This window comes from Chinchilla lanigera, unplaced genomic scaffold (genome assembly GCF_000276665.1).
Source record: "Chinchilla lanigera isolate Chin_1 unplaced genomic scaffold, ChiLan1.0 scaffold00025, whole genome shotgun sequence".
In the NCBI taxonomy this organism is placed as follows: Eukaryota; Metazoa; Chordata; class Mammalia; order Rodentia; family Chinchillidae; genus Chinchilla; species Chinchilla lanigera.
The window spans coordinates 19,415,814-19,437,242 of NW_004955426.1; the positions used below are offsets into that span (position 1 = coordinate 19,415,814).

The following is a 21,429-nucleotide window of genomic DNA, read 5'->3' on the forward strand; positions in this document are numbered from 1 at the left end:
GGAAACCATACCTTTCACAATAGCATCCAAAAAAATTGAAATACTTAGGTATCAATCTAACAAAAGAAACGAAAGATCTTTACAGTGAAAACTACAGTACTCTGAAGAAGGAGACAGAAGAAGATTTCAGAAAATGGAAAAATATTCTTTGCTCATGGATTGGAAGAACCAACATTGTGAAAATGGCCATACTCCTAAAATTATTGCATAGATTCAATGCAATCCCAATTAAAATACCATTAGTATACCTCACAGAGCTACAAAAAACATTCCTAAAATTCATCTGCTACCAGAAGAGACCCAGAATAGCAAACGCAATCCCAGGCAACAAAGACAAGTCAGGTGACATCACAATCCCTGATTTGAAATTATACTACAAGGCCACTGTGATAAAATCAGCATGGTATTGGCAAAAAGAAGACCTGAGGATCAACACAACAGACTGGAAGGTACAGCTACAACCACAAACACACTCAGTCAACTTATTTTTGAAAAGGGGTCAACAAGTTCACTGGAAGAAAGGTAGCCTCTTTAATAAGTGGTGCTGGAAGAACTGGCTCACCACATGCCAAAGACTGAATCTAGACCCATATCTATTACCATCCACCAAACTCAAATAAAAATACATCAAAGATTTAAATATTAAAGCAGAAATACTGAATCTACTGGAAGAGAATGTAGGTAAAAACCTTGAAGACATAGGGGTAGGCAGAGAGTTTATGAACAAAAATCAAACAGCACAGGAAATACTTCAAAGAATTAACAGCTGGGATCTCATCTTATTGAAAAGTTTTTGCACATCTAAAGAAATAACCAATATAGTAAAAAGAAAACCCAAAAATTGGGAAAAAATTTTAGCTGACTGTCCCTTGGACAAAGGACTTCTATCTAGAACATATAAAAAAACAAAAAAATTTCAGCTCCCCAAATTTAGAGAGCCAATCCAAAAATGGGCATCTGAGATGAATACACACTTTTCACGTAAATAAACACATGTAGCAAATAAATACATGAAAAGATGGTCAACATCATTAGTCATTTGAGAAATGCAAATTAAAACAACACTGAGATTCCCTCTCGCCACAGAGAGAATGGCTATCATCAAGAAATCAATCAATAACAAATGCTGGCAAGACTGTGGGGAGAAAGGAACCCTTCTCCACCATTAGTGGGAGAGTAGACTGGTGCAACCCCTGTGGCAATCAGTCTGGAGACTTCTCAGTAAACTAGGACTAGAGGTCCCATACAACCCAGCTATTTTCCTTGTGGATATTTTTCCAGAAGAAGTACAAACATCATACCACAGCAATGTATGTGCACCCATGTTTATACTTGCTCAATTTGTAATAGCTGAATCATGAAAGCAATCAAACTGCCCATCAACTGAAGAATGGGTAAAAAAGATATGGTATTTTTACATAATAGAATATTACTCAGCTATAAAGAAAGATAAACTTGAGGCTTTCATAGGTAAATAGATGTAACTACAGTCCATACTCATAAGCGAAATAAATCAGACCTGGATGTGTAAATACCATATTGTCTCATTAGCATAAGAACCTGAAAGAGTGAATAAAATCTGAAGGGTATAGTGGATATTGTGAAAGTGAATGAAACTGCTCCAAGGGAAGGAACAACCGGGATGAGAGAAAAGAGAAAAAGTAAGAAGGGGGGAAAAATATATATATATATACATACACACACACAGGATAGCTGAGAGAGTTGTACTACTGACTTCTATTGCTTTATTGAAAGGAACAGTTAATGTTTAATTGATCATTCTTACATGCCTATGTTTGTTTAACTAAGTAACCAATTTGAAGATAAAAATATGTAATACAACAACCATTGTAATTTCCTATCAAAAAATAAAATAAACAAAAAGATAAATAAATAAAATACAAAAGACAAGCAGCACATTTTATTTAAAATTTTAAATGAAAAAGGAGCCAAGCATGGTAGCACACTCCTCTAATCCCTGCACTCTGGGAGGCTAAGGAAAAAGGATTGCAAGTTTGAGCCCAGCCTGGGCAACTTAGCAACACAGTGAGAACGTGTCTCAAAATTTAAAATAAAGAAAAGGGGCTGGAGAATAGCTCAGTGCAAAGGCCCTCGGTTCAATTCCAAGTATAGTACCACACAAAAAAATTGAAAAACTTCTGCACAGCTGCTGCCCTTCCCACAAACAGAGTAAAGAGACAATGTACAGAGTGGGAAAAATTTTGTCAGCCATTCATTGGAAAGAGGACTAACATCTAGGATACATAAAGAACTCAAAGAGTTAGATCCCCCCCAAATAAAAGACCCAGTCAAAAAATAGGCAACTGAAATGAATACACACTTCCCACAAGACATATGAATGTCCAATAAAAACATTTTAAAAATGTTCAACATTGTGGCTATTAGAGAAATGTAAATTAAAACTATGTAGAGATAACCATCTTACCCCAGGAAGAATGATTGTCATGAAAAAAATCAAAGGATGGCAAATGCTAGCAAGGATATGGAAAGAAAGGAACTCTTTTCCACTGTTGCTGGGAATGTAAACTGGTTAAACCACTATGGAAATCACTATGGAGATTCCTCAAAAAGGTAAAAATAGAAATTCCATTTTATCCAGCTATCCTGCATCTCGGTACCTTCCCAAAAGAGTTAAGATTATCATGTTACAGGAATACATCCATATCTATGTTTATAGCAGCAGAATTTATAATAGCTATGTCTTGGAAACAGCATATATGTCCATCACAAATGAACAGATAAAGAAAATGTGGTATTTACACACAAGGGAGTACTGCTCTACCATAAAGAAAGACAAACTTGAGGTATTCACTGGCAAATACATGCAACTTGAGAACATAATGTTAAGTTAAATAAGTCAGGCTTAAATATCACACAAGCTTAAATATGACATGACTTCCCTAATATGAGAAACTCAAAATGTGGGTGGACAGATGAATTCATGAGTAGATAGGTAGATAGGTAGATAGATAGATAGATAGATAGATAGATAGATAGATAGATAGATAGATAGCAAATAGAAGATAGATAAATAAACAGGAGGTGGGGAGAAATTCAAATAACTCCCTAAATTATCTACTCTGTTGTTTCAAAAACATTTTGAGATAAATATTCATTTGTTTCATTTATACTACTCATTTCTTTTGTTCATTAAAAAGAAAATTTGGGGCTGGGGATATAGTTCAGTGGAATAAGTGCCTGCCTGGCAAGTGCAAGGTTGTGAGTTTAATCCCTGGTACCACAAAGAAAAAAATAAAGAAGAAAATTTTGTCCTTTTATTTGTTTGTTTCTTCTCTTTGTAAAAGACAGTCTTTTTGTTTATGATTTACATTCTGAGTAACATTTAGCCATTCTTACATGATCATATATAGTGTATCAATCATTGTCATTCTCTTCTTATTGTTATGAGTTCTTCTTAACATGATTCTCTTATGATTCTCTTCTTATTGTTATAAGTATATAACAACATGATTCTCTTATGATTCTCTTATTGTTATAAGTATATGATTTTACATGATCATATATAGTGTATCAATCATTGTCATTCTCTTCTTATTGTTATGAGTTGTATTATCTTTTCATAGCAATAATGAGTGTTTCTACATTTCTTTTTAAATTTCTGTTTTTACTACATTAGATAAAACTTTAAAAATTTTAAATAAAAAATGTATGTTTCCACACTTAACTACTCCATGTTACACTTTTATGAAAAATATGAAAGTACTTCCTTCTTTTCTGTTGCACTGAACTTGCTCCGCGGGTCCTAATTACCGAACTTTACTCCTTCAGTTTCCTCATCGAAGAGTCTTAGGGATCAAAACATATCTCTGCCAACCAACAGCTGATTACTAGATTCTAGCTCTTCATTTAGAACTGCAGAATTACACATTTCTGAAGCTGTCTTCTATCTGCCTAGACTAAAATAAAGCTCACTATTCCAAATGTGACTGATCTAGATTTGAGAGTTCTTGAGTCATACTCAGTTTCAGGTTTACAAATGTCCTCTATTCTCTACTCATGAAAAATAACGATAGTGTTTTTCCTTTACACTTGGCACCACCTCTCTTCTTAGAGTCTACACTTAATGTCATGGAACAGATCATCTTCCACAATTACAGAGCTCCTCTTTGTTCTGCTATGACATGCTGGTCAAATGCCCTACACATGGATTTCTTTAATTTTAATATCTGGAAGATGAAAAACTACATAATACTCTATATGGTGTCTCACCTTGAGTAAGAAAAACACTTCTCAAAGCTTAGCAGGACAAACTTCAGTGTGGGGACATACAACTAGCTGCGGGGAGCTACAGCACATAAGTCATGCCCTGGGAAAAGAGTTGAGTCACAGTGTTAGTCTTGTGATACTCAATTTTTACTAGGTTTCATTCAGAAGAGAGGGAATTGAGTTATATTCTCTATCAGACCTCTTTTATCTCTTCTCCAAAATTTTCTTAACTCTTAATGAAAAGAAATTTTGTAGACATCACATGGTATTCAACTTATCAGTTACAAATTGCTGAAGCATTGCAGAAAAACAAAAGAATCCTCAAATCCTTGTGTACATGTAATTTTTTTATATACAAATCAAAAGATACAGAATTGTTACTGTTAGTATGCACGGGGTCTGCAAAAGAAGTATATCTTTTACTAAAAATATTAAATAGAAAAAAAAAGGAAATCATGGCTCTAAAACCAAAATTAAAAAATGTCATTACACAGCTAATTTTAAAAAATCAAAAAGAAAGAAAGAAAGGACAGGAAGGAAGGAAGGAAGAAAGGAAGGAAGGAAGGAAGGAAGAAAGGAAGGAAGGAAGGAAGGAAGGAGGGAGGAAGGAAGGAGGGAGGGAGGGAGGGAGGGAGAAAAGAAAACCAAAGCCCTCCTTCTGACTATGAAAAATATTGACTGTACTATCTTTTCTGGTGCTTAATTATATTCAACTAAGAGTTTTTCTGGCCAAGGGCAAAGGCAAGTTAATTATCTTCAGAGCCAAACTGGTTCATGTAAACAAATGAAACATGCTGGCTTTTATTCTTTCAAAGTTAGCACATGCTTTATACATAGACACAGGAATCTTCTTCATTTTCACAAAGAGGTATGCTTTCCCCTGTTTTCATGAAACATTTAACACCATAGGTCTAGCTTTTCTGCCTTTTTTTATTTAGTTATCTATGAGAGAAAAATATCCCTCAACACAAACAAAGGTATAAATTTAATAATAAATGGTAGTTGCCTTATTCTGCTCTTAGTGTCAGAGAAAAAAAACCCATGCTATTCTTAGTGTAAGATTAAAGAAACTATGGAGTAATGGGGGCTGCCACAGACTGAACAGGACTCTCTCCCTCAAGGAGGGACAGACCCAGTGCATGTTGACTCTTTCCTCCCTGGAATGCAAGCTTATTGCCATGAAATTTGCTTGGGTTTTTGATAAATCAAAAGTAAATATTTTTGGATGGAAACTCTTTTTCCCTCTTGGGTTTGCTTTATATTCAGTATCATGCAAGCCAAATAAAATGTGTTGTATGTCATTATGAGTCTTGTTTGGAGGAAGAATCTTGAGGTTTCTTCAACCTCAAGAGTGCAAGAGTTAAGTAGAGGAGAAAAAGGATAAGAAAATGAGCCAATGGATCATGGTAATCATCACAAATGAATCATAATCTTGTACACCTTGGATACTTGTAACTTTTACTTATGTGTTGTATTCCAATGAAGCTAGAGAAAATAGTTTGAAAGTATCAAAGATTCTCAAACACATCATGGCCATATCCCAGCTCTTTCACTGACAGCCTCTTCTTAATCCATAATAACAGGTGATAAGAACCCTCCAGATGTACTAAGACTTATATTCCAGATATTGGCTTGGGACTTTATATGGTTTGTTTCACTTAACCTTTGGTCATGTATATGATCCTGACTAAAGACTCAAACCTGAGACCTCTAAGCTACATGAAGCCACTTGCCAGAGGACCATAGCAAAGTGGGACAACTTGTGGCTTTGCAGGAGCCCCATTGGATAACCCTGGACCTCGACTGTCACTGAAGGCATCCTCCTTTCTATATTAAAAGACCATTTGATCAATTCATTTTAGAAGACGGAACTTTCTAGAAAGTTGCATTTTTCCAAACTCTAATTGGACAATTTATTCAGCACAATAATAAGTAAATGAGCAAAAACTAACATAACTATGCCTAAAACATAGATTCCTCCACTCTGACCTACTCCATCTAGAGCAAGGGCAAGACAGAGATAAAGCAAGGAGAGAGCCCTAGTGCTTTCTGGTAGAGAAAGTTCTGTCACCTATTCTGGAGGATGGCTGGCTGAGAGCAGTCCATCCCTACAGGAGTACAACTGAGGCAGAGAAGCTCTGCAGTGGGATTTGTGGCTGAGACTGCTTCAGTGTTAACCAGTTCTATTTTCTCTGGATACAGAAGATAAATTTACTTACCAGCATCCCTTGCTCTGTACAGTTATACAGTTACGGTTAGGATTATGTTTCCTGATTGGGCCCTTAAATCTCCTAGCGACTCTCAGCTCATACTTTGGATCATTTTTCAACAGAACTGAAAAACTGCACCATGACAAAGCCACATGATGCAGACATATGGATCCCTGAGGTGCCACTGGGAGGGGAGCCATTTCTAGGAAGGGAGCTATCCACAAGACATGATGACTCAGATCATGTGTTGATGTAAATGAGCAACAGAACTTACTGTTACTGGCCACTAAGATTTGTCAGCTATGTGTAAGAGTCGTTAGCAGGCACATTATATAGGGTTCTCAGGAAACCTATGGTGGCTTCCTCTATGTTTCACCAAATATCCAATTTGCAAAGTCTTTTTTTTTTTTCTAGAAATGATTAAAGAACATAGTTTTAAATAAGTTGCCAGATATCCCAAGAAAACCTGTTGAAAATTCCCTTGTGTATGTAGAGTCTACTTACCTCCTGAAATTCCAGAGAAATCTCCCTGGTTACATCTAAGAAGACAAAGTTTCTGAACATAAACAGTAAGTAACTAGGAGTCTGGTGATCATTATGAACATGCTGGGAGCTTAACCTCTTCAGAGAGGGAACCAGGGTATGTATATCACTTTTCCGGATGAGAGTTTTAGCCAGTGGCCAAATGTTGATGGCTGTAAGCCCATGGATAACCAGAGCAATGAATTTTACAGGGATTCTTGTGAAAAACAAAGTTTGCACATTTATGATTTGTGCTTCAGATACTTTATAAACCTAAAATGAGATTTTTAAAAAGCATTATGAGGCTCTAACTTAGATTGAAATGTATTGCTTGAAAATGTTTATATAATCAGAATTATTTTTGTTTTGGTTTTTACAAGGAAAAATCAGATAATTTTAGCAAGTAATTATCACATGTGTGATATTTGTTCATCTAATTCATTTATGAAAAATAATATGCAATTATATGAGAACTCCTTGGAAGTGGAAGACATGGCAGAACAAACCTGTATGCATTTTTCCCTTGCAATGTTTTGCTTGACTCCTCTTCGAAGATCTTGTCAATAGCATTTTTGCTAGGTAGGTGCTCAACTGTGTAAGCAGAAGATTATGACTCGAAAGTACCATCAGGCTTAGTCAAAAGGATGTGGCTGTTCCAGGTCATCTTTGCAAAATGAATTTAGTGAACACACTAAGACAATCCCTTCCTTGTCATAATTGAAGGGCTGAATATGTCATTCGACTTTGTTATCTGAACTGCAGTTAGGATGTGTTAAAAGAAAAGAAAAACAAAAGTTCTCTGAAGAACAAGGAAGATGAAAATGCATGATATTTCCATCTCTATATTCCTGGGTGATTTGCTGCTGACAAAAATTAGGGTCATTACCAAGGGAAGTCAAGAAGTAAATTGGTTTTCTACTTTTCCTCTCTGAAGAGTTTCCATTCAATTTATGCCTTTTGATGAAGTCTACAATAGATTTCTTAAGAAAAGAAATCTTTTCTTCTTGAGCTAGGGAATTTAAATCTACTATTTTAGTGACACCCTATTCAGAGGAAACAAGATTCACAGCTCACTTAACAAAGTTATTCTTTTTAAACTTTCAATGGAAAACATCAATAGTACTACTAGATAATTTGTGGGAGATTATGCACAAAAGTTTGGGCAGCAAGGAATGGGTAATTCATTGAGCACCTCAGTACACACACACACACACACACACACACACACACACACACACACAGTCTTTTAAGTGTAATTCTTGGAAAATACCAAAAATATTCCCCATTAAAATATATCTTTTTATATTATTTATTTCACTAACAGGTAACAAAATAACCATAATATATTTGAAGTAAGAGCAATTTATAATTAAAAAGCAGCAGTAGTAGCAAATAAAAATTAACAGCTAAATACCACCCTGATGGTATACCAACAATGAGCTTCTATTCGAAAACAGCAGAATTTTCACTACCTTGGATTTTCATCACAGTGAGATCCTGTTATGTCATCCAACATTACAAGGCAACTGAGTTTCTTAGGAAAATAACAAATTCAGACCTATAATAAGCTTTAGAAATGTACCACTTGTAGTGTGTGAATCCTAAAAGGTACTGATCATTAATAACTCATGTAATCAGTTACCATGAAATAACTGTCATGCACAACAATTAAAGTCTATGGAATTGTGTGCACCATTTGTGCCATAACAACCCAACTCCCTTTCTCAGACAAAACTGCCCAAGGCTGACAATGGGCCTGTAGCAGCCCTTCAGAATCAATCCTGCTCATGACATAACCTTGCCCACCATCAACCAGGGTCAAGTATTTCAGGGAGCTAGCTGAAGGGAGAACTCAGTTTCATTTATATTGAAGAAGTGGGTGAAAAGTTACAGCTAGAACTTTGTACTTGTAGTTCAGGAAGATTTTGTTATCTATACAGTAGAACAATAAATCCCAAATATTTTTCCACTGAAACATATCATTAGTGGTAGTGAGAATTTACAGCTTATTTAAAGCTGAGTTCTGGAGCTAGATTGGAAAAGCCAGTCCTAGCTTTCCCAGTTCTTAGCTGTATTAGCCTAGATAAACTAATTAACGCTTGTAGATTTTTGTTTCCTCATCTGTAAAATTGATAATAGTTTCTGTTTTTTCTTTTCAGGATTAAACGATACAATCAAGGCTTGGAAAACACATGCGTCAAACCCAGCCCCAGTTTCTGTAAATAAACTTCTCCTGGAAGACAGTCGCACTATTCACTACATCTCGTCTATGGTTGCTTTCACACCACAACAGGAGAGTAGTTGTGACAGGAACTGCAAGGCCGAAGAGCCTGAAATCTTTATTCTCAGACAGGCACTGCATGGCCAGAAATGTTTGCAAGCCAGAAATGTTTATTCTATGATAAGGACTGCATAGCTGCAGAGCCTGAAATACCTTCTGGCCATTTACATTTTAAAAAATCACACTACACACTCATGTAGGTATTCCTTAAATCCCTTACTATTGCTGCAAGAACAATCTACAAGATTATGTACGTATGACAACATGAAGTTTAAAGTCTGACTGACAGATGGCTTTTTCTTTGTCATGGGCCTTTTTATTCTCACATATTTTCTAGAAAGCCAGAAAACCTGCTAGTAGCAATAACACAGGATAACTAAATTTCCTGATATCCTTAGTTAAATAAGTGGAGATATACAGATAGATCCTCCGATCACTCTGGCTTCTTGAAATATTTCCTTTATTTCATATTTCGTACTCAGTGTGTTGCCAAAAAGAGAACTTTGAAGAAAAAGAGATGGGCAGATATAGCACCTGACTGATAACTCTTGAGAGTGATTCATCAAAAAATTCTGACATCTCAGGCAGGATCTCTCTTCTGCATTCAGGTAATCGCAAGTACAGTACCAGTAAGCAAAGAACAGCACCAGTAGTTGATACTGAAGTAGGCTAGACATCCCAAAATAGGGAAACAATCACTAGGGAAACATAACTGAAAAGCTATTCTTTAGAGGCAGTGGTGAATGACATCAATCCATCCTGCTAGAGTGTACCTGCCATACTTGGCAAGCTTTGAAGAACTGATGAGGCTGCCTGGTGAGGTCGAGTCACCCAGCAGAACGAGATGTTTTTGTAGTGATTGGAACACTGACTTTAGCTAGATAAGCCTAAATTGCTTCCTCTGTAGGAAGAATTGCCTCTTGCTTATTATATTCAACACAGTAGCAAATTTCTCATGGTATATAGGATGACATATTCATTTCCAGACCAAGTCAAGATTTAAAATGAATATAAGATCTTTGCAGGTTAGGAATTTTTACTTCAACACACCAATACACAAATCCATGTAAAACCCTTGCCTAGGACTCAAGACATTGACACTATGGGAGGCAGACTTCTGAGATGGTTTCAAGAGTCTTAGTCCCTGGTATGGCACGTTTCCCTATTATTCAATGGAGCACTAATCTAGGTACTGCTGTGAAAGAATTGTGCTGATCAATGAAGGTCCAAAATTAGTTGATTTTAAAGTGGTGACTGGGGTGAGTGGCCATGATGTAATCACAGGAACCCTTTAAAACTACTGTACTGTGGTCACAGGGGAAGAGGTCAACAAACAGAAGCATAAAAGGAGCGGATATGCTACTGCTGGCTTGAAGTGAGAAGGGAATTCAGTAGCAAGGAATGCAGCCAGCCTTTGGGAGCTGATGGTACCCTTGGCTTAGTGCCTTAAGGAAAGAGGGAACTCAGTCCTACAGCTTTCAGACACTGAGCTGAGATACAGATTTCTCCCCTTGTCTCCAGAGGAGATTCCGTCTGTCTGACACCTTGATTTCAGCCTGTGCAACTGTGAGCAGGGAACCAGACAGGTTGTGCCACCTTTCTGCCTGCTACAACTGTGTCCTAATAAGTGAGTATTATTCCAAAGTTGCTCAGTTTGTGGTCATTTATTACATAACAATGAAACCTATTACCTGGGAAAATTTCCTTCTCACCTCACTCTCCCACTTATTGCCCTTTACCAGCAAGCAAAGTGCTCTAATGGCACAGCATCATGGAATTTGGGGGTGTCCTTGGAAAAATATGTGAAGTACACATTCTTGTTTTATTTTAATTTACATCAATGGAGTTGCACCATAAATGCCATGCTATTTATTGACCATTTTTAAAATTTGCATATATCTTGTTAATACATATCCATTTGCTGTGCATGTCTCATGAGTTTCTTCTAACTATACTATTATATGTATTCACTACATTTTTGTAAATAAGCCCTTCATTTCAGGTACCAAAATCAGCCCCATAACAAGCATTCCTCATAGATGTCTGCTTCTGTATTGTCTGAAAATTCCTCCACAGCATACTAGGGATAATCAAAGTATATAGTGAGTTTAAACTTTTTTTTTTTTTTTTTTTAGAAATTGGTGTTTTCTTTTCTGTCATCCTCATTTCCATTTTGCTTAAGTGTCTGCAGAACAGCTCAAGACCACTCGGTGGTGGTTCCCACCCACTCAGTGGCCTGTGCAGTGGGGGCTGCAGACCAGTCTTTGTGGCCGGCTGCGCACTCCAGTCTTGGGTAGGGACCTGCTGAATAGGTGCAGAGGGCACCTGCACACCTTCAGACCAGTCTGCAGCCTCTGGCTGAGCAGCAATGAACTCGGGAGCTGGTGCCGTCCATTTACCCTGAAATTTCTCCTTGGTCACAGCCTTTTCAGCAGCAGCCTGCTCTTCTTTTTCAACCTTTTCAGGGTCCCTGTAGATGTAGAGATCTGACATGACTTCCCATGGGTGTTCATGGGAGATGGTGCCACACATGTGCAGCACTTCCTGGGCCAGTATCGCCACTTCAGACCCCCTGATTGAGCTCCTTTATTGTTGCACGAGATGGCAATGTCCACACAGCGCAGAGGAGAATCCCTGTTGCACAGAGCAATGCTCGGCAGACTGACATACGATGCCTCCATGAGGGGTTGTGGTCAGCCCTGGGGTCCGTAACCACCAGAAGACGTGGCTCTCGGAAGGCTGCCTGGATCTGGTTAGTGAAGGTCCCAGGAGTGAAGCGGCCAGCCATAGGAGTGGCTCCAGCAGTGGCGGCAAACTAGGATATGACGCTGACGTCAGCAGGGTTTTCAATGTCGACTATGGCTCGAGCTGCCAGCAGAAGTTTCTCCCAAGTCCGCTTCAGATTTATGATGTAGATTCATCACTTTTCCTTTTGTAGATATATTGATCCATCTGGAAATCCAGGTTGGCACCACCTAAGTGGGTTCCTGCAGCAAGGAAATTGAGGACCTCCTCCTCCTTGATTTACAGGACATCAAGGGCTCCAGACATTGTGAAGTTGAAAAGAAAATTATTATAATGAAAGAAACAAAAGGGTCCTTAATCCGCTCAAAATATTCATCCTTGATTTACGCACACTTATCCCATCATTTTGCCACTTTCTGAAGCGGTTCTGGAAGTGCCCTTTCATGGCTTTAGGAGGTGTGATCAAAATGTGAATATTGCTCCCATCTGCTCCCACATCCAACAGGAAGGCAAGCTTGTAAAAGCATAACAGCGTGTTTTAGTCTACATTATTGACTGGGTCTGGTACTATGCAATTTTTGGCTCCTCTCCAAAGTCAAAATGAGCATGAAAGGTAAATATTATGAATTGATTCAAGACATACAGGAATGTGATGGTGTAACCAAAGACACTCAAGGAAAGAGAACTTTCAGAACTGCTTCAGAAAGTGTCAAGCACGATGGCATAGATGCATGTGAAGCAAAGGGGAGTATTTTGAAGGTGATTAATGATAACGGATCTTTTACTGTAATAAACTTTTAAAAATGTAAACATTCACTGTATTTTTCAACCACACCTAATATACCCAGGAATAGGATGATTAGGTTGCAGATTATGTGAATCCCTAATTTAACTATGTAGCTCTCAGGTTTCTCTCTGAAATGGTCACAACCAGGAAACTCTTCTGGCAGTGCAACGGCTACTGTTTTCCATCTTTGCTGAGATTTGACATTAATAATTTCTTAATTCTTGTCAATCTCCCAGGTAAGAGGTATCATCTAGTTCTTTTAATTTGTATTACTATTAATCAGTGTGAGTATTCACATAAATTATAATAATTTATTCACAATAAACATTAACCATTTGGCTTAATTATCAAGGTCCAATGAGATAAATTCCTTTTCTGTCAATTGCCCACTCACATACTTTTTTTTTACTAGGTCTCTCATTATTTTCTTATTGATGTCTGAAGGTCTTTGTATTTTTTATACACCATACTGTTCTGCTATCTATCAAATTTTACAATGTTTTATTTTATTTTATGCTTTATTGGAGTCTTTATTAAGAAATACGGTATTCCTACTAAGTCACTAAAGCATTAATCTCCATTTTCTTCTATTGGCTTCACACTCTTACTCCACATTTCAGTCCTTAAATACACTTAGGGTTCACATTTGTGTCAGTTCTAGTTTTATTTTTCTTCATATTTTGAAATATTGTCTTGACACCACCAGCTCAGTAGATAGCCCTACAGTGGTAATATGAAAAATGAGATGTGGATTGAGCCAGGAAGCCAAAGTGACCCCTCTGTTCTCTGAGACAGGGTATGCTGCAGTGACTCAAGATCTTATTGGTGAAAAAAAGGTAAGAAAAAGCGACTGTCTCACTATATTATCTTGAACATCCTCTTTGGCTTCTACATTATAGTTACTAATCTCTGATTTATCTTCTATCAAAGATTAGATTACCTTTCCATGTGGAAGAGAGACAGCAGGGCCATGCTGGTGAACACCATGAAAGTCCTGACATGAACCAGTGCTCTGGGTGTGTTCTGCTCCAGCACACACCCACTCCCCCTTAAGATCATTTTCATTCCAAAATAACTGAAGTTCATTGAGATAAATAGCACAGTTCACTATGCCCAGCATTCCAATGATGGGAAAGCACTATTAAAAGGATTAAGCCCATGAGCTGAGTCTCCCCACACCCACACAAGAGGAGAAACAAGAGTAATACCAAGAGGAAAAAGTGTTGGGGCTGCTGCAGGACTCAGTGTCAGGAATGTGGCACCCTGACTTGCTTGATTAGCAGGGCTCAAACTAGATATGATATTTCATCACCTACTGTACTTTAAACTCACTAATCTCTTGTAAATGTTTAAGAGAAGGTTTTATTTTTCTTCCCACCTTTCCCAAGAACCATACAATTCTGTGCCAACTATTGCTGTCCCTTCAACCTCTAATTAGACCTGAAATTTCAGAAATGATTTCCCAGGAACTATACAGAAGGAGGATCTTCATTGGCCTTTGGGCTGCTCCTGACGTTTTTTAACTCCCATGTGTCTTAATAATTAATTTCTCTAAGGGCATGTTGTTCCATGGGGCTCTCTGTTCCACTGGACTCATTCCCTGGAAATAATTTCCCTTTAGATCCAAGAACAAATCTTACTGAACTAAGCAGATAAGGTCAGCAAGTACAAAGCCTCCATTAAGAAGAGTCCTTTCCAGTCCTGCTCCAACAACAAACAGCTTTCCTCAAATATCCGCAGATCATCTCAGTGACGTTCAGAGAGCATTCTCCATAACCTTCTTTATCAACCTATCCCTTCTATTCCATAAATTGTTAGAATCCAGAACTGTGACACCAGATGGAAGGTGAGCAAGACAATGTAGATTGAAAAAAAGGTCAAGGTTATTAGACATAAGGGAAATCCAAGGTGTAGATGATGCTACTATTTCTGGCCACCCTGTAGGAAAAGGGATTGTATAAAAAAGTTGGACAAGCTTTGGAAAGAAGATGAAGGCTATGTAATAACAGTGAAATGACCCAGGGTACAACTGGAACCTCTGGAAGGGTAGAGGGAAGAAGAGACATGAAGAATGAATGGGGGAAAGGGACTAGGACAACAGAAAGGGACTAGGATACAAATTGGATCAGCATCATCGTTTTGTATAAGCTTCAACTATTTGAGGATGTTTATACGTGAAAGAGAAGAAAATGATAAAATAGGCAGCCTATCAAGAAAACAGCTGGTTGATGTACAACACAAAATAGCCAGCAGCCAGAGACTTCATACAACTTGAAAACCTTTGTTAAAGAATTTGGACTTAGACTGCATAGTGGCACATGCCTATAATCCCAGCACTCTGAGAGGCCAAGGCAAGGGGATCACAAGTTTTGAGCCCAGCCTGGACCACCTCGTGAGAATCTATCTCAAAGTAATTGTTTAAAAGGGGTGGTGGTATAGTTCACTATAAAGGTCCTGGGTTTAATCCCCAATACACACACACACACACACACACACACACACACACACACACACACATACAATCTGCCTTTCTAATTTGATGCCTCTTTTCCCTGAATTCATTCTATTTTTGAAGTGATTTTCATCATGGCTGCTGTACTGATTACCTTTCCCATTGCTGGTATCCAATACCTGCAACTTAAAACATAGGTTTAATTTGGCTCTTGGCTCCAGAAGGTTCCATTTATGGTCGGCTGGTTCCAAGGTACAAACATCGTGGCAGAAAGGCACGGTGGAGCAAACCTGCTCACTTCATGACAGCCAGAAAGCAGAGCTTAGGGAAAGCAAGCTCTTGAGAAATACACCCTCTGAAGGCACAACTCCATGACCAACCTCTTTCTAAAGGGCTCCACACCTCCTAACATCATATTCAGCTGCAAACATCAGTGGACTAAAAAATCCATAAGTATAGCAGTCCTATGATCCAATCACCTTGACAAGTCTTTCATTCAGCCAAGTTAACATATAAGTTAACCGGCACATCTGTGTTTCAGACTCCTCATTAATGACAAACTTTTATGTACAAATACACCCAAAGCTTGACATAGCACATCCAGAAGTAGGGGAGGATGGTGCACACTAACAGGGAAAAGCAATATAGAGTATATGCTGTGTTTCAGATACTCTTCTAATCATGTAACAGATATTGAATCCACACCCTGTGACATAGCTACTATTTATATCTCCATGTCAGAGACAAGGTCAATTGAATAACATGGAACTGATGATCTTATCCAAGGTCATGCATGGAAGAGATGCACTGAGATTTCAATCCAGGCATTCTGGCTCCAGAAACCATCCCTACACCACTCTGCTGCACTGCCCCTTAGGTGATGGTGATTTACCTGCACAGGAAAAGCAGTGGCCTGAAGTGTGACTTTCCTATGAAAGGGTCTTCACTGACTAATCCAAACAGCCAACAAAAAGCAAGTATTTTGCTTATTGCCTTTTGAGTACTTCTAGCAGGAGGTGTATCTTTGTTTCCAATTGAAAGGTTCTGCTTTCATGTTCTGGATGGTCTACATCGTGGATGATTCCTGCCTCTTCAAACCATGTGATAGACAACAGTCCCAAGTGAAGAGCTTGCATAACCCACATTTACTGTGCTGCTTAATTACTGTAAGAACAAAGGGTGAAATTAAGCTGAACTCTTAATTATCTCTTTTATGTGGGCTGTTTTTATAGTTATTATCCCTACTGCTTTCATAGAAAATACAATATATCGTGATGGCAAATAGCCAATTCCCCATGACTAAAATTCCCAGTGGCGGGGGCAGTCATGAAAGTCCTACTCCGTGGCTTAGGCCACTGTAGGAGCCAGAAGCAGAGAGGTCATCCTGACACCCATGAAAAGTCCTGCCAGGAATGACAAGGAAAGGAGATTTACTACTGGGAGGCAAGGGTTCACAGGATTCCTGTACAGTGCATGTACTAAGTCCAATTCTTCCCCTTCTGGGGAAAGCAGTGCCCACTGCAGGTTTCATGTTTATAGTGCTGGTGCTAAAGCAGTCTAGCAAGTTCAAGTGGAAGAGGTGTGCAATTTGTTTTCCTAACGGAAAATGTGGGACTCTGTAGGAGGGTATGTACGTTGGTGATTGGAGCAATTAGATAGGAATAGAATTTAGATAGGAATAGAACTTTTATTCATTTACAAGTTGCTTCTCACAGTGTGAACTTCATTGATGTTCAAAAGCTTAGCATGTCTCGGTTTCCTTATCTACATTATATGAACAGTTATTTATTTGCATTGCAAGGGTTACTTAAATAAATGAAGCTTTTATGAAGAAGAAAAAACCCTTTGAGTATAAGCACTATGCATCTATTTAAATTTACAATATAAGGAGACAAAATCTTAAAGCCTCTGCTATCCATATTCATAACTGTTAATTATAACATCAGATAATTATAATTATTTATAAGTATACATATCACAGATAATTATAAATGTTATGTTAATTTTTATCCTGATATCCTTTTACTCCTCTATGAGATTGCCTTGAACTAGTCTTAAATAATAACATCATAATAAATCTTTCAGAATAACTTTTAGTGGCTACTACTCATCCTTTTGCTGTTTCTCATAGTTAAGGTACAAATTACAACAAATAAATAAATTAAATACTTAAAATATTTAAATTCTTTAGAAATATTATTTTTATCAACTTCAGCCTAGCTTTCCTAGTAGAAACTTATTCCCACCCTAATAATTAGTCTTAATTTGACTCTTACTTAACGCAATGTGGATTTCTATGTCAGCATAAGAGAATCACAGAGTCAGAGCTGAAAGTGACTTCAGAAAGTATTTAATCCATTCTTCTCATTTTTTCATCAAGTAACTGAAGCTCAAAGGAGAGTGAACCTGTTCAAAGCTATACAGCTAATTAGAGGTAGAACTGATGGGACACAGTTTCGCGGTAAGAAAAACTTCACCAAACTACCTGCCTTGACAAATCTCAAATGTTGAATTTTTGTCAAGTATTTTGCCCCATGCCCTAACTTTCACTATAAAGGAAGTGAGCTTCATAACTGATATGATGGGACAGTCTTAAATGCATACATCTTCAAGTTAGACAATGCTATACTAACGTTTTGGTGATCAGATTCTGCTCTGAAGCCCCAAGTTTTCAGAAATGCATGCAGATTTTTGGCATTTACTGCATGATTACTACACATTCTTTAACATAACATGTAAAATTCTCATATAAGTGTATTTTACCATTTTATCCACATTTAGTAACAAATTTTCATTTTCTGTTGTAGCAAAGTCTTTAATGTTATTTCTGTTAGATTTTGCATTTTTTCACTACTGTTACACAATGTAACTCAGTAGAGTGACTGATTCTTCTGTCATTGTATTAGTATCATGAATAATTATGTGAAACGTTTTAAGACAGAGAATTATACATGAGAATATAAGTTATAGCTCTTACTTCATTTCTTAGGAAACTTCCATCAACATAAAAAACTAAAAAATTTGGTTTCTACTGTCTAATCTGACATTTGTTGTAGACTAAAACTCTTTTCTGTGAATAAAGCATTCAATAAAGTACTGTTTTTAAAATTAATTTAAAAAAATCAATGTAGTTGGAATTTCTCAAACACAAAATATGATTTCCTCCTTTTGTATTCAGATTTAAATTGATTTTCATTCAACTGATTGTGGGCAAATGTGTTAATCACTAAACACTGTACAATATTCATCATGTGTGCCCCTTCTACCAGCTGGTATGGCAGATGCTCAGAAAGAGAATTTCCATTCAATATTGGACTAATAGTGTTTTCCCTTCACATCACTTGGTTTGAGGATAACAGCACATTAGTTTATTTGAAATGATGGTTACAGAAGAGCTAGATTCTCCTTCCTTTAGCTGTAACTCATATTTTGCCTCCACTTATATCAAATAAATGTAAGACTCATTCCTTCTGACTTTCACAAATGTACCATAAACATGGGCGGTAAAGACCACAATGGGGCATCAGAAAATGGGAGTAGGAAAAGATGACTAAAGCAATGGTATGATGGTAAAGGACAGAAAACAATTTATGTTCAAGTTCCAGTGGGTTCCATGTATGCTTCACACTTTAGAGCAGTACTCAGATTTATTAGTTCCTAAGCTGCATGCAAAATGGCTTATTTGGATGTACACTCAACGGCCAAGTTCCAACAAGCATTTCTGATCTGTGACTGAGTAGCCACTAGGTAGCAAGGACACAGAAAGCACAGTTGTTGCAACATAAATTTTCTTTCTTTGTGTGTGTGTGTGTGTGTGTCTTTTTGAGACAAGGTCTCGCTATGAAGTTCAGACTGGCTTTGAGCTCACTTTGCAGCCCAGGCGGCACTTGAACTCACAATGATCTTCCTGCCTTTGCCTCCCAAGTGCTGGGATTACAGGTGTGCACTACCAGGCCCGGATTGCAACATGAATTTTCAGCAGCTGACTTGTGAGAATAGCTCAAGAACTTTGTTGTATGTATCACCTCTCTTTGAGGAAAGAGTGATTTCATTCTCACCTTTCAAAGACCAACTCAAGGTTTTTATGTTTCTAAAAACTCCTCCCAAATACACTCTGGCTAAAATGTCTCAAATTGTATTATTCAAATATATAAAGTGCATTGGGATATATCTGTTAGGACATTAAGTGCCTTGCTGTAGAAAGTTGATCTAAAGCAGTAAGAGAAAAAAGCTTTTTCTAAAACTGCCTTATTTCATTTTCATCACTGCTGGGACAAAATATCTAACACTCACAACTTAAAGGATGAGTGGTATTTTTAGGCTCATACTAAAGAAATTTCAATCCATGTTTGGCAGGTTTAAACTCAGAGATGGTATAGAGGAAAGTTATGGGTGAGGGAAAAACTGCTCACTTTCTAGTGGCCAGGAAGCAGAGAGAGAGAAAAGAGGAGAGGGAAGGAGGTCTCCTTGTCCAGACTAGCCACAAGCAACCTGCCTCTTCTGACCAGATGCCAGCTATATTGCCCCTAGAATTCAACTGCCTTCTGAAAGCCCCACCTGGGAGAAAGCTTCTGTGGTCATTTTTGACCGAAACCATAACAATATTCTTCACTGGTGAAATCTTTCCTAAAGGCAGTCAAGCCCAGTCGAATGGTCAAACAGTAGCATAAGCGTTTAACAAAGTATTTTTTTAGCCAGAAAAAAAAGTATATGCAAAAAATGCTTATGATAAAATAGTAAATAAAAATAAAGATTCAAAACTATATATATATAAAATGATACATGATATTAATTATATACATTTATGAAAGAAAATAAGGTTTTATTAGTTTTCTAGTACCACAGACAGAGTGGCTTAAGCAATAAAAATTTATTACCTCATGATTCTGGAAACTGGAAGTCCAAGTTCAAGGTATAGGCAATGTTGGTTCCCTGTAAAGTCTAAGGGAACAATCTGTCTTTGGTCCCCTTCCTTGATTTATAGATGGTCATCTTTTTGTGTTTCATATCATCTTCCTTCCATAAAAGTCTGTATCCAAATTCTCCCTTCTTACAGGGACCCCAGTCGTATTGGATTAAAGACCTTTTGATTACCTCCTTTAAAGATGCTATATTCAAATCTGGTTACTTCCTATGATACTAGGGGTACTTCAACATTAATTCTTTGAGAGACACAATTCAGCCCATAGCAGGAATGAAATACACAAAAGTGTTTTGGTTGTAGGGGGAGGGAAATTTTTTCATTTTTTCCTTCAGTATTTTTGTATTTCAAATATTATACAATAAAATATATTCTTTCTATATTCAGAAAAAATTATTTTAAAATAAATTTTTAACTTTCTTGAGTAGCCCAGCGAGTGTTTCCTTCAATGCTGCATTCTTAGAAATGAGCTAATTGCCAGGTACATATTAGGGAATGACCTACTCCAAACGCAGGAACCCTTGATCATTTGTCAGCTCAGCTTGCACCCCAGAAGGCTGGGGGCCTCCCTTTTCCTGGCAACCACACTGGAAGAGTCAAAAGGGCACAGTCCATGGTCTAAAGTTGGATCAGTCTCTTTTACACTCACCCCCAACACGCATTCACCTTTCACCCAAGTTCTCTGGGCAAATATGAATTCAGGACAGATGTCACCAGTTTTTTGCAAGTTTAGGACACTGTGTCCCAACTGTGTTCCAACTATGCTGCTGTTGGCCTAAAATGCTTCTTTCAAATGCCTGCTAAAAAATAAACATGTAGGTCACAAGTTAAAAGTCTGCAGTTGCAAAGCCAGATGGATTCCGACCTACCCGGCAGCCTTGGGGACAGTGAAGGGTCGTAGCACTTGGCAAGGAGGGGGAGTAAGAAGGAAGCAGGATGATGCCCTGGCCCTGAGATAATACCTGGCTCAGTAATATCAGTAGTATATAAATACCAGTGCTCTGCATAACACAGGAATAAAGCTAGACATTTAAAAATATTCTTCCTTTAATCCTCAGGACAAACTACGAAGTTGATTCTACTTTTCACAAAGATATAGACTCAGAGAAGTTACTTGTCCAAGGCTGCAGAGATAATAAGTAGCCCAGCTAGAACTGGAGTTCAAGCTCATCTCCAGAGCCCCAGCTCATAAATACCCAGGACCATAAGTTCTCCAAAGGCACAGGAGGCCATGTATATTCTATCAGTCCCCAAGTGCAGTCC

At 37.7% G+C, this 21,429-nt stretch overlaps 1 protein-coding gene and 1 pseudogene across 1 annotated transcript in view; both read right to left on the reverse strand.

Moving 5' to 3' along the window:
• Adamts12 (ADAM metallopeptidase with thrombospondin type 1 motif, 12) overlaps positions 1–21,429 on the reverse strand; it is a 325,593-nt gene that overhangs the window by 269,526 nt on the left and 34,638 nt on the right. The gene's annotated exons all lie outside the window — the stretch shown is intronic.
• Positions 10,453–12,327, reverse strand: LOC102026891 (annotated as a pseudogene).